The 15,022-nt window shown below is 39.5% G+C and overlaps 1 protein-coding gene and 1 non-coding gene across 3 annotated transcripts in view; one reads left to right on the forward strand and one right to left on the reverse strand.

Annotated features, from left to right (window-relative positions):
* Window positions 1–15,022, reverse strand: part of Trim44 (tripartite motif-containing 44) — a 135,586-nt gene that overhangs the window by 13,021 nt on the left and 107,543 nt on the right.
* Window positions 14,143–14,206, forward strand: LOC120101996 (U7 small nuclear RNA). The gene has a single exon (XR_015685083.1). It is a non-coding gene; the product is annotated as a U7 small nuclear RNA (small nuclear RNA).

The raw sequence follows: 15,022 nt of genomic DNA on the forward strand, positions 1-15,022 counted from the left end.
CTGGGTCTCAAAATTTCTGTTGCTGCAAGCTGCTAGATCGTACAAGTTACCAAGGTAGAAGGGGAAAAGATCAATAAATACTGTTCTTGACACTAATCTCATCTCTATGTGAAAAGTAGCAGTGTGCTCATGATGACTGTGAGATAAGGTCTGCAATCTGCAGATCACTCTATGTTGGAAGAACTATAACTCTTAAAAAACTAATGCTACTTCTATGACTAAGAGTTATGGATGTTGATCTTGGAGTTAAGTACACCAATTTGAGTCACAGCTCTACCATTTAGTAGAGCTTTTGAGTTCTGTGCTTTTACTTGAAAATGAAATTAGTAACTTGAAATTAGTAAATAACTATTCTAAAGAGTTGCTAAAAGGAATTAAATGAGATTAGCATATATGTATATAAGTTCTATCTAGAGAATATATTGATATAGAGTATACACACATACACACAAGTGTGTATGCATGCATGTGACCGAACATGGTAAAATATTTGTCACACATCTTATGAGTACGTAAACGACTGAAATCATCACATAAAGAATGAATATTTTAAGAAACCTTCATAGCAGACCATGTCACTTGTTGGTCCTAGAGACATTGCTCAGACAACTATGTTAACAGGTTTTATAGGTAAACAGTTGTTTTTACAGGTAAACAGAGAACCCATTTTCTTTTCTAGTTGTCACTGAAATGAAGTCTATATAATCACTCCAATACTAAGTATAGATTAAAATGCTATATCATAAACAATGACTGCTCTTATAAAAGAACAGTCTTGCTGGTAAAGGGCAGTTCTGGTCAATGGACTGGTAAAACTCTTATCTTTGAGGGCTATTTTAGTTACTTTTCTATTGCTGTAATAGCATGATCAAACATTTTATAGAAGAAAAGAGTTTTGGAGGCTTACAATTTTGGAGGGCTAGGCAGGCAGATAGGCAGGCATGGCACTGAAGCAGTATCTGACAACTTTTCTCTTGACAGCTAACTGGGAATGGCATGGAGTTCTAAGACCTTCAAGCCTACCTCCACTAGTATACCCCTCCAACAAGGTCACACACCCCTCACTCTTTGCCAACAGTTCTATCGACTGGAGACCAAGTATTCAAATATATGAGCCTATGGAGGCTATTCTCATCCAAACAACCAAAAGAGCACAGCAGAAACAAGCTTATATTTAACATCTCTGATGAGAAAACCTCAAATACCTATTTATATCCTTGCAGGAGGTTCTCATCTTGCTTCTGTATTAAGCAGCTACATGCTTGGAATCGTCCAGTGCTCTGCAACCTAGCTGTGAGCTATTCTCAAGAGAGACCCAACTGCAAGAGTTTGAATCATTCACCCCTTGCTTTAACAACCCATGGTAGGAGAGAGATAAGAATGTTATTAAGTCTTCCAGCCTGAAAGAGTAAACATTCTTCCAGATGAAATGTCACTTGAAGCTTGGATCCAGTAGTGGGAAAGCCACAATGGAATGTGGTTGTAAATACTAGTAGAAAACACATACACTCATCTTCAAGATTATATTCTAGCACACATAAACAGTAAGTTTCTACACTGGTTAAAAGAGGACATAGACACATTACAAGCACTCTCTATGGGAATGTTATAATTATTTGTTATGCTCACGTTTTTATATTGTTTTTACAGTAACTGTGTAGCAGCCCCTTCATTTTATAGATGAAGAAAATGAAGTATGAAAGTCTCAAGGTTCCAGAGCTAGGCAGAAATGCTACTACAATCAAGGCCTGTCTGTTGGTTTTAACACTTAACAGGAAAACTCAGTGATGGTTAGGCAATTCATTAGAAGGCTTGTGAAGTTAATCTCCTGGCACCTATCCAACTAGCTTCCAGCTAATGCCTCAATGCTAAAGATTTTCCAAGGCCCTAGCAGACTCAAAATTTCACTTTGGTTACATTTGCTAAAAAAGTTTTTCATGTTATGGAGAATTCCCAATAGACATGTCAAAGGGGGTAAGACAACAGCTAGATTATTTATTCCTTTCAGCTTTTACAACTATAGAATGTCTCAACTTTCCTGTTATAACCTTGCTGAAAGGCAGCCTTTTCTCTAAGCTTCCAGCAAACAGTCATGCAAAAGACCCACCACCAAGACACATGAGAAACAGAGTCACAAAGACACTTAGAACGGAGTCCCCCAGGTCAATTTCAGTTCTGTCTGTCTAGAGTCAGAAGCACCAAGCTTGCTTGAATAAAACACTCTACAGTAGTAGTTTTCAACTTTTGTCTCATTTTCTTTTTTCTCTTCTGGAAAATCGAATCTAAATTAAGTTCAGATGATGTGTCCTCACACACCCAGTGGTCAGGCCTGGCACTTAGGCCACATTCTCCTGGTAGCATAACCCTCATTCGGTTGATGAGGTGAAAGGTGGAGAAACTACATCCAACAGAAAAGAAGGCCTTTTCCTAGTGTCATTAAGTCTATCTATTTGGAGAACTCTTAAGAAAGATAGTATAAGATTATCTACTTAAGAATATGACCAGGATTCTTGACCAGGTCTGTCATCTGAATTATGTGCCTTTGACAAAGCTATTTAACCTCATCCATTATTTTAGTGATCTATGGAATAAAGTCATCAAATCATTTATCCTTTCAGTGAAAATATTTATTGAACATTTACAATATATTAAGCACCTTAATAGGTCCCGCCTTATAGCGCTGAGAATGACTGATAAGGGTTTGGCTCTCATGGAGCATACTTTCCAATGAAAAGACAATATGCAAGCTAACTGTACTGAGTAGAAAGTACTATGAAGAAAGGGAAACAAGATGATGGGATAAAAAATGATGGGTGCTTATGTCAGGGCTATTCAGGAAAATGAAAACACGAGGCTCCCCCCTACAGCTGAGTAGAAAACAAATAAGACATGGAAAGCCTTTAACATACTACCTAATAATTAGTACTCAGTCACATTCAAATCTTTTTTGTAACTTCTATAACTTGTCTTTTTCATCTCACAGTAGCTGAACCCCTACTATGTGCAAATGAAAAGGAATGAAATATATTTAAGGACCTCAGTGGGCAAAAAAGTAGGTGCTCTGCATACTACAAGAAAAAGAAATTGCGACTTTCACATGACAAGTAAGAAATGGCTTTATCACTGACAGATGGATCAGTACTTCTCAGGAAGACAGTGGAGTCAGGAGGGAGGCATGTCAGGTAGATGAAACAGCTTGAATAAGCTCTGTAAGATGTGAAACAGCTTAGCATGGTCATAGGGCTGCGAAGAGTCCAGAATAGCTAAAGATAAAGCAGAGGAGAGTAGTGAAAGTGACTCATCAGCAGCTCTCAGGCTTCTTTTCATGCATGGGTCATGCCTGAAATGTCTCCTAAGAAGATAGGGGATGTAGACGGGAAAGAATAGAAGATGAGAAGAGTGTCAGAGCTCCATATGGCGTCTACCACACTGCTAGCACTTCAAAATGTGAACAAGAGCAATGTTTAAAATATTCAGGCTACATTCTGTGCAACATTCCCCCAAGACAGCACAAACAGATGTTTTAGGAAAAAAGAAAAACAAATACCCAGTGGTAACTCAATATAAACTCTGCGAGGGGGAAGTAGGCAGGCATCAGGCTGCTGAAATGTATTCATATAATCAAGATTGGCCTGAGACTCAGCATCAAAGAGTGTCAAGAGCCAGTGTTCTAATGCTAAGGGTCTGGAATAAGAGACACTTGCTTCTATGCAGAGCCTGGGGTTCCCTTTCTGCCGGGGCCAAATTAACTTATCTATCCTAAGGCCCATGCCAGGGACAGTAAGAATACTCTCTTAATGGCAAAAGGAAACTCTGGGGAGACAGATGTCTTCTGCCAATAAGCCATGGGTCTCTGTGGAACAACTTCTCCAGGATTCTGAGTAGATGATTTATAGAAGATAACTGAGGGTCCCTGTTCTACTGCCTGATTCCGTCACCTATTCCCCCTCTTGCAGTGGATATGTTTATTATATATTTCTCTAGGAAATGGAAAAATGCTATAAAGGCTCTACTAGTCCCCTATTCAAATATTCAAGAAGCTGAGAAGACAGACAGCAGACACAGACTCAGTGGAATCTGTAGGATTTCTCTGTATAGCCCTGACTGTCCTGGAATTCACCCTGTAGACCAGGCTGGCTTGCCTCTACCTCCCAAGTGCTGGTTTTAAGGTGTGCACCACCACCCATTAAAGAGCAACTTCGATAGGAGTTTTTTATTGGCCTCTGCAGACCTATTAAAAATAATGAAGGCTTTATATGTTTCTCACATGTTCTCATACTCAGCATCTGTTACCTACAGAAGTAACAGGTTCCTAAGACGGGTTCCTATAGTCAGTCAATCTTACCAGAGGCTCTGGATTGTACTCCAGTGTTATCTGATGAGAAACAGCACCAGTTTGGTCATTACTAGAAGACCCCCCAAACCCATGACAACACCAAACAGGAGAGAGGGAAGAGTGAAGAGAGAGAACCACACACACACACAGGGGACTGAACATGGTAGCCTTCCATCTATTGCATATCATCTAGATTAAACTAAACAAAGCTGACTGCTCTGTACTCAATGTGTTCTGCATACTGGAGGAAGTAACAGATACTGAATAAGAGAGCATGTGAGAAGCATCTAAGGTCTTCAAACTTTCAACAACTCTGCAGAGGGCAGTAAGTAAAATTCTCTTTATAAAAGTTGTTCTTCAATGGGTGGGTGAAGGACTTGGAAGGCAGAGGCAGGCCAGTCCTGCACAAAGAAATAATCTCTTGGGGGCTTGGGGATTTAGCTCAATGGTAGAGCGCTTGCCTAGGAAGCGCAAGGCCCTGGGTTTGGTCCCCAGCTCCGAAAAAAAGAACATAAAAAAAAAAAAAAATAAAAAAAAAAAAGAACCAAAAAAAGAAAAAAAAAAAAAAAGAAAGAAATAATCTCTTGGAAAAAACAAATGAAACAAGGGAAAAAACAGAGTTCCTAACTATTCTTGTCATATATTTGACTTGTTCATCTGCTTGAGTTAAAAGCTGGCCGTGGGACTACCATAACCCAGGAGAGAACCAATGAGTTACTAGAGGAGCCAGTTGTAATTACTGAGTTGGTGGGATGAAGGTGGATGGTTAGGCTTTCCTGGAGAAAGAAAAATGCCCAGCTTTAAGGGGCTAGGACTAGTATGTGTGAACAGGGTGCTAAACACAGGTAAGGGTTGTTAAAAACACATTTACTTTCCTCTCAGTTTTTCCTAAAGCCAATTTTCCTATGACATTAAAATCACACAATTCTTTAACTTCGCACTCCATCGGGATCTGCTCATGTTTATCTCAACACAAGTCTAGTGTCATGGTATTTATTTATGATACTTGTGAAACAATCACTCTCTGTTGGCCCTACTATAAGGCTCTGCCAGATAGAGGAGTACAAGAACTCCAGCTGATAAACAACTTCAACAAAGTGGCTGAATATAAAATTAATTCAAATAAATCAATAGCCTTCTTATACAAATGATAAACAGGTTAAGAAACAACTTACTTCACAATAGCCACAAATAATATAAAATATCTTGGTGTAACTAACCAAACAAGTGAAAGATCTGTATGACAATAAGTTCAAGTCTTTCAAGAAAGAAATCAAAGAAGATCTCAGAAAATGGAGCGATCTCCCATGCTCATGGATTGGTAGAATTAACATAGTAAAAATGGCCATCCTACCAAAGGTGATCTACAGATTCAATGCAATCCCCATCAAAAATCCCAACACAATTCTTCAAAGACATGGAAAAAGCAATTCTCAAATTCATCTGGAAAGGAAAAAGCCCCAGAATAGCAAACACAATTCTTAGCAATAAAAGAACAGCTGGGAGAATCACCATCCCTGACCTCAAGCTCTACTCCAGAGCAATAGTGATAAAAACTGCATGGTACTGGTACAGAGACTGACAGGTTGATCAATGGAATAGAACCGAAGACCTAGAAATAAAACCACACACTTAAGCACAGTTGATCTTTGACAAGAAGCCAAAAATATACAGTGAGAAAAGAAGGCATCATCAATAAATGGTGCTGGTCTAACTGGCTGTCTGTATGCAGAAAACTGAAAATAGACCCTATTTATCACCTTGCACAAAGCTCAAGTCAGAGAGGATCAAGATTCAGATACACTGAATCTAATAGAAGAGAAAGTGGGAAAGAGCCTTGAACTCATTGGCATGGGGGAAATTTCCTAAACAGAATTCTAATGGCTCACGCTTTAAGATTAAGAATTGATAAATGGGACCTCATTAAACTGGAAAGCCTTTGTAAGGCGAAAGACATAGTAAGACAAATTGGCAACTTAAAGACTGGGAAAAAAATCTTCACTAGCCCCAAATCCAATAGAGGACTAATATCCAAAATATATAAAGAACTCAAGAAGCTAACCACCAAAGAACCAAATAATCCAATCCAAAAAATATGTTATAGAACTAAACAGAGAATTCACAACAGAGGAATCTCAAATGGCTGGGAAGCACCTAAAGAAATGTTCCTAGTCCTTAGTGATCAGAGAAATGCAAATCAAAACAACCTTGAGATTCTACCTTAAACCAATCAGAATGGCTAAGATCAAAACCTCATGTTGGCAAGGATGTAGAGAAAGAGGAACACTCCTCCATTGCTGGTGGAATTGCAAACTGTTACAACCATTCTGGAAATCAATTTGGAAGTTCCTCAGAAAATTGGAAATAGATTTACCTAAAGATCTACAGCAATACTACTCTTTTTTGGGAATATCCCCAAAAGATGCCCCATCATGCCACAGGGACATGTGCTCCACTATGTTCATAGCAGCCTTATTTATGATAGCCAGAAGCTAGAAACAACCGGGATGTCCCACGACGGAAGAATGGATACAGAAAATGTGGTTCATTTACACAATGGAATACTACTCATCCACTAAGAATGAGGACATCCTGAGTTTTGCCAGCAAATGGATGGAACTAGAAAATACCATCCTGAGTGAGGTAATAACTCAGACCCAAAAGGACATGTATGGTATGTACTCATTAATATGTGGATTATTAGTCAAAAAAAAAAAAAAGAAAGAAAGAAAAGAAAAAGAAAAAGAAAAAAAAAGTACAGAATACCCAAGATACAGTCCACAGAACTCAAAAAGATCAACAAGCTGAAGGGCCCAAGTGAGGATGCCTCAGTTCCACTTGGGAGGGAGAAGAAAGCAACCACAAAGGGGAAGAGAGGGAGGGACTAGAGAGGGAAAGAGGATGGGGGTGGGGTGGGTTGTAGGGTGGGGGAGGGGAACATGATTTGGTATTGGGTGGGGGAAAATGACTGAAGCCCTGAGGGCCAGCAGAAAGAATGGAAACAGGTGACCCTGGGAGGTAGGAAGTTGGAAGGACCCTCCAGAATGCACCAGAGACCTAGGAGGTGAGAAACCCTCAGGACTTGGGGGGTGGGGACCCTAGATGAAATGTCCTACAGTGGTAAGAGGAAACTTGTAGAGCCCACCTCTAGCAGAAAGACATCAAGAGAGGGATGAGTTTGCTATTCCACAGTCAAAACTCTAACCCATAATTGTTCCTGTCTGAAAGAACTACAGGGATGGACATGGAGAGGTGTCTGAGGAATAAAAGATCCAGGGACAGACCCCAGAGGGGATCCAGGTGGGGGTGAGGGGGGCGCAAGGCCTGACATCATTACTGAGGCTATGGAGCATTCACAAAAAGGGGCCTATCATGACTACCCTCCAAAAGACCCAACAAGCAGCTGAGTCAGATGCAGATATTTGCACCCAACCAATCAAAAGAAACTGCTGACCCCTGTGGTTGAATTAGGGAAAAGCTGAGGAAGAGGGTGACCCTGTAAAGAGGACCAGCAGTCTCAATTAACTTGGATCCATAAGATCTCTGACACTGGATCACTAACCAGGCAGCAAACACCACCTAATGTGAAGGCCCCAATACATATACAGCAGAGGACTCTTGAGTCTGGGTTTAGTCAGAAGATGCATCTAACCCTCATGAAACTGCCCAGGGAGTTTAGAAGTCTAGCGAGGTGGGGAGACCCTAGTGGAGACAGGGGTGGGGGTGGAGTAATGGGATGTGGAACCATAGGAGGGTGGACTGGGAGGGGAATAAAATCTTCAGTGTAAAAATTAAAAAACAAAAAAACCAGGGGACAATGCCCCGAGTAAAGCCTAATCACCTGCTAAGTCTGCCTAATTGAGGGTCATCTGCCAACAGTCTGGATGACAGGCTTCCCTGCTGCCAAAACTTACAATTTTGCTTTTCAGACTCAAGAGAAACAAGGGTTAGTCAATCCTTTCACTTAGTAACTCTCCTGCAAAACTGACCCTCCTTGGCCTCAGTTTTCTTGCTTGTGACTCTTTATGAATAGCATAGGAAACACTGGTAAATGATCCACATTTCCATTAAATGTTATGAGGACAATGTCTGCCTACAGTAAACATACAACATAATGTTCTGCTCCCTTCTTCCTTAAAGAGTTACAAGTCTCAAGATTCTTATGTTCTGAGCCTCAACCTGCCTTGTTTAATATAGAACAATGCATTACAGACAGCTCTGTACACTAGCATGAGAAGTAAACAGAAAATACATAGACTGTTTTGCTTTCCCAACCCACTGTATTTAAAACATTCCCTGGCTATCTTCACTGAGGCCACAATACGTGTGGAGGAATGGTTACAAAATAACGATTTCATGCATCACTTCTAGGAGAAGGGAATTCTTTTGTTTTTGTTTTTTTTTTTTAACTAAGATCATTTGCTCTGAGACAACAAGACACTCCTTTATTAAACTATTTTTAAGGACCTTCAGATAAATAAATAAATTTAACAACTCTCAAGTTTAAATAAAGCCCCTGAGAATTTTTGTTGTTGTTGATTTGGAGAGATGGCTATTTCTCCACAAATTGATACTCTTAAGTATCTCTCCAGTCAAACTACTTATAGTAAGTAGTAGGGGACCTGGTGGGCCTAACCCACTGGCTGTTAGTAATAATCATTTGTTCACTGAAGAGAATGGGCAGACTAAGCCCTGGAAAATTAAATGCAATGGAAGCTTGGAATCACTGGTGTATGTAAAAAGCAAAATGATCCCCCTACTTATCTTTTAATTGTTTTAATTGGCATGGATGGCTATGCTTTATATATGAAAAGACTGAGGCTCAGGGAAGTTGGAGACATGGCCACAGCTAGAGCCCACATTTGGCCAATTAAAAAACCCATGGTTTGGGGCTGGGGATTTAGCTCAGTGGTAGAGCGCTTACCTAGGAAGCGCAAGGCCCTGGGTTCGGTCCCCAGCTCCGAAAAAAAGAACCAAAAAAAAAAAAAAAAAAAAAAAAAACCCATGGTTTTCAAGAACTAGAAAGTGGAGGCTGACTGTGGATTTTTGTCAAGTCTGCATCCTTATTAATTAGGAGATGGATGGGCACAATGCAAAGCATGGTAGAGCTTCTATGCACCCGATCAAAAGACGTTTCAAACTACTGGTCTCAGGTAGACTATAATACAATCTCTCTGGTGGATCTTTCTTTGATCTTACCAAAGAAAAGGGTGGGTATATAAAATAAAGAAAATAAACCAAGTAAACTTTGGGGGTGTCATTTGTCTCTCTGAATTCCAGTGCTCTCAGCTGTAAAATGTGTCATATATAACCTATGTAATAGTGTAGGTGTGGGCCTAAACGGGAAACCTTACTAAGGCTCTAGCACAGGACAATATTTTTTTTAAATAAACTACTAATGTAGCTATTGTTTTATTTTTGATTAATAGTTTATAAAGCTCATAGGCTGACATCAGTTTGTTCTCATTCAATAAATAGTATTTATAGTTAAAAAAACAAAGTCAAACAAGACAAAAGAACTGCAGTGGAAGTACAGGGGACAGGGATTGTGACATAGTCACATTTTCTTTAGGGCCAGCCCTCTCCCATATGCTTCAGTCATTTTAGAGCTGAAGAGCTTTGCAGAAATTAGATGTATGTGGAAGGTCAGGAACATTGAGCATTCAGAGGGTCAAAGATCTGTGGGGTGAATTGATGCAAGTGGTTTTGCTCTGGTTTAGAGTTTGCAAAGGTAGATTTGTTAGGCACTCTGTTAACATGGGCATCTCAACAGAAGCAATGATCAGGCTGGTTTTTAGGCTTCCCTGACAGTTTATTTAAACAAAGAGCAGTGAAATGAGAGAGAATCAGACTGTTACCAGAATATTCCTGCTCTCACCTATAATGGCTGAAGTCTGAGGAGCACAGACCAAAAGTTTCCTTTGTTTGAGTTTCAGTCTTCCTGCAATTCTGATGTAAACTTGGTCTGGTGGTAAACTGCACTTACCTCCTATGTTCAGTCCACAAAAAGCTGTAGCAGACACTGCAGGGGGCAGCTTCTCTCTGCACCTTCATCTCCATGTCCCTTTCAAAAAGGCTTTGTAGGCTGAAAAAAGGCCAACCCTGCCCACAGCAAAAATAAAATGTTCTTCAAATCACTTCCCTGAGGAAATGGTGAACATTATGGCTGACTGCCCAGACTCAGGTCTCAAATGTTTTTGTTCTCTTGATGTTTCTTCCTACAGATATATCAGTCACTCAGTGTTTAAACTCAAATATGGGGATCAGAGGTACAATTGACAGTTATTTATTTGCATTTTAACTAATCCCTTAAAACTAGGCATTTGATTAGACAGAATTTGTGCAAAGTACTAGTAGGTTTCTAGGACAAGTATTAGTAGCTTTGTAGCATAAAGGGGCAGAAAATAACTTCTTTAACATTATTGCTTGGTTTCATCATTGCTTGTATTTCTGGACAGGCACAAGGAAATTAGTTCTTCCAGTTATTGACAAAGGAGTCAGGTGATACTTTGTGTAAAAATTAAATTTTGAAAGACTCAGAGAAGGAAAAAAATCCCCCCCCATGCCACAGAAAAGGAGACACCGGAAGTTCCATAATGAATTTTTGGATAGACTTTCAGGTATAAAATTCTGCTAGAACTTACTATCTCATAAAGATACAGAGAGCATTTTAACTTTCCCTAAGCCAATTTCTAGAAAAAGTCTAAGCCTTTTCTTCCTCTCTTCCCTACCCCTCCTTTTTTGGGTAACATTTGTTTGAGGTAAATGAACATTTTTTTTGAACCCTTAACACATTCGTCTTTATATATATATATATATATATATATATATATATATATATATATATATATATAGTATATACAGATAAAACATAATACACTAACACATTCTATGTTTAGTTTACAACTACTATCTTGTCTTGGATTTAATAAATCAGTGATCTTAAATGAAGTAATCAAACTTTATTATGGGGGCATTCCTAGATACACGATTTAGCTGGTGTAATACAAGCATGTACTATTCCTTAGGATATTATTATGGTCTGTGGACTATAAGCCCTCTTACCGTTTAATTCCTACAACTTGTGAATAAAGATTCATAATACTGGCTCTTACAAGGTTTTCTCCCCCCAGGCATTCTTTAACTGCTAAGCTCAGAAAATGTGTCTGATAAACTGTGTATGTATATGTAAGTCTCCCATAATGCATCCCTATAGACAGGCTGAGTGGCCACACCATCATGTGTAGATACATTGTGCAAACAAAAGACTTAACTTCTTGGATAATAGAAGTCTACACCCTCCCCTCCACCTTCCGCCAAGCTTCCAGAGCTTACATCCATACTTAGCCTTTACTATACAACCCAACTCTTACTATGAAGGTCAATCCTCACTACTCCCAATCTCAGCTTATTCTGCTTCCAAGTGGGGTTCTTTCACTATTCACTCTCAACACTGATGGTTATGTCAATGTGTGGCTGACAGACAAGCAGATGGTAGGTCCTAAGCATAACAGCAACCCCTGGTGGCTGTGCACTTTAGAATGAGATCTTAGAGGACACCATTTTCATTTTCTTACAAAATCTAAGTACAGTTTATGCCTACCGAGTAGCCCAAACATTCACAAAGAAATCTGCTTGTGTAGGTTTGCCAGTAAGCACACAAATATTCTTCAATGTGCCCTTCCAGAAAAGACCTAGACTCTCATTTCAGGCACACAATTCATTTTGACCAAACCATTGTATCTGCTGCATGAATGCAAGAACATATGCACACACACAGGGTGCCCCTCATTTCCTCTGGAGTAATGGGAGCCTGGGCAATACTTTAAGCATTCATTTTCTAACATAAATTAGAATGAAACATCAAAAACGCCAGTGACATCTGCATGAAAACAAAATGTAGCCATTAGAGTTGGTGCTATTACAATGAAAGGAAATGTATTCATAATGATAGAACATTTAAAATAATGTGTTGCTAGATTCTGTGTTCATAAAAACAATAATGAAGAAACAGGATAGGTTACATAAATTAAAAGGAGAAACAGGAGCAGAGAACTACAAGGGCTCTGGGCAATGTCAGTGGCATGGTACATTCCTAGATACACAGGGACAAAGTCTTGATAGATAAAAAGTAGAAGAGGCTTGAAAAGCACCAGGCTGGCACTAATAAAGTCTGAATTCTGTTTCTGCTCCATCCCATCCAGTTTTGTGATACCTGGCAAATTACATTACTACTTGTCTATACTTCTGTTATTCAGATACATCTACAAAATAAGGAGAGCTGAATCCCTTCCCACCAGCCCCAGGAAGGGAGGAAAGAACAACATAGATAAAGTGCTTAGCATGCAATGCATAGTAGGCATACAAATAATCAATAAAATCCTTTTGTTTTTGCTACTCCTAAGTGTGTGACACTATGATTTCAGCATCACTTCTCCAAATGAAGTGGAATTAATAAACCCCCCACTTTCTAACACACAAGCTTACTATGAGCAGCAAACAAAGTCTATTTTATATTCGTCAGATATTACATACTCATTGACTTGGTAGTTGTTCCCAGCTCATTCTACTAAAGAGTATTTGCATATGTATCCTACACTGCAGTTAACATTCATCATGCAATCCTACTGCAATGTGTATTATAGAAAAAAATCTGGTTTGGTAGTAGGGTTATTAAGTATGCTCTTGGGAAAGTGTGTACTTCCTTGATTAACAGAGACATGGTCCTTTCATCATGCTTGAGCCTGACTACAATATCTTAAGCTGCAGCCCCTTTTCAGTCATAAAAAAAAAAAAAAAAAAAAAAAAAAGGAATCCTAAGGTTTGCTGATGACTGAGTAAAGGAGCTTGATGTCAACGCTGCCTGAGTTTGATCTAGGACTCATATGACTGAAGCAAGATCAACTCTTGCAACTGCCTCTGACACAGAAAGTACTCAGAAGAATCAAAGGCATACACTTGGCTTTATATTTTCTTTGCCAAGATTTTTCTTTCCTTGGTTTTAAACCTGCTGGCAAGGCCTTGGTGGGGTAGAATGACATGGCTCTTGCCCCTGGAACAGAGCTAACAGGGTACAGGCCGCTACAAGTATAGATGGCTGCTGTGGGCATAAGGCTCGTTTGTATAATAATGAACATATTTTCACAAACCTCTAAGGAATGAATGCCCTCCCTGTTAATGTTAATGATTCCATGCTAGTTAGAAATAGTACAAGTCTAAGAGGTGAGAGTGTGTCTGTATCTGTAGCAAAATGGTAAACATTGAGACTTTTAGGACAGTCCTAAAGGCTGTGGATAAAAACTCTAAAACACGAATTGGAAAATATATAATTTCTCAACTATGCAAAAATATAAGGATGCAATATAAACTGTATAAGGAGCTTCACAGATAGAAAGAAACAGAGGCTGCTATGCTATGAGCCAGCTTGTCAGAAAGATACTGAGATAGGCAGAGATGCAAATGCAGGCAGATTCCTGAGTTCAAGATCAGTCTGGGACATAGTGAGTTAGGTCCAGGCTTGGTAGGAGTGGTTAATTCCATGGCAGGGTCCGGTCTTGCTATTTTGCTGTCTGTGCTTTTATTGCTTGCTGTCTCTTCCTAAATATCAAGGGGCTATGGTCATGGAATGTTGATTTGTGGCACGGTCTAGAGGGAAGTTAGATAAATAACTGAATTGATATGTAAATAAAAAACTGAACTTTTGGTCTGCATGAGCTAGCAGAGTGCCATAGTGGTTCTCTTTTAGAATTTTTTTTTTTTTTTTTTTTTTTGTCTAAGGAGAGCTGAACTGTCTGGAGATCTCTAGAGAGAGAACAAAGCTCTTTTAGAATTTTTTCTAATTGGATTTCTGTCCTTGGTAGGAAATCCCAAGAACTTCTTAGAGAGCGAATACAACTGTTTAAAAATGTTTTCTAGCAGCTATCCAGAGAAGGCTGTCTTAAAGAGTGAACACAGGGCTTTTAGAAATTTTATTTTTTATTTTGATTGGAAAACCCAAGAATTACTTTTAGAATTTTTCTAACAGGATTTCTGACTTGATTGAAAAATTCAACAATTTTTTATAGCAGCTTTTCTGACTTTGGTCAGAAAACCCATGAGCTATCTAGAGAGCTTTCATAATTTTACTAGCAGGGAGAGCTGTCTTGTGCAGAAAACTTGGTGTCTCAACAAGAGAGTTTTTTAAGAATAGCAAGAAAAGGCTGTCTTGAGCAGAACACACACACACACACACACACACACACACACACACACACGGGGAGGGAGGGAAAGAGGGGGAGGGGAGGGGAGGGAGGGGGAGAGAGAGAGAGAGAGAGAGAGAGAGAGAGAGAGAGAGAGAGAGAGAGAGTGAGTCTGAGTCTGAAAAGCTGTCTCAAGCAAACTACAGAGCCAAGCCCTATCTATAGAGAGCTGTCTAGGGAGCCATCTTGACAGAACACAGACTGCCAGCTTGGACCAACACTTTGACCTTGAGTTGTTTCTTTCTGATGCTCCCAAACACCCTTCCTGTCAGAACTGGGACATGGTCAAGGCTGGTCGTTGGCAATGATCACTAACTTACATAATATTCTTTTTGTATGGACACAGGTTTTATTCTTCAGATCTCATCCACCTTCTTTTACTTGTGTTTTTTGAGACAGGGTCTCACTACTCTGGAGGTCACTGTGTATAGGCTAGGCTGGGTGGTCT

The sequence above is a fragment of the Rattus norvegicus genome, chromosome 3 (assembly GCF_021556685.1).
Source record: "Rattus norvegicus strain SHRSP/BbbUtx chromosome 3, alternate assembly SHRSP_T2T, whole genome shotgun sequence".
Lineage (NCBI taxonomy): Eukaryota > Metazoa > Chordata > Mammalia > Rodentia > Muridae > Rattus > Rattus norvegicus.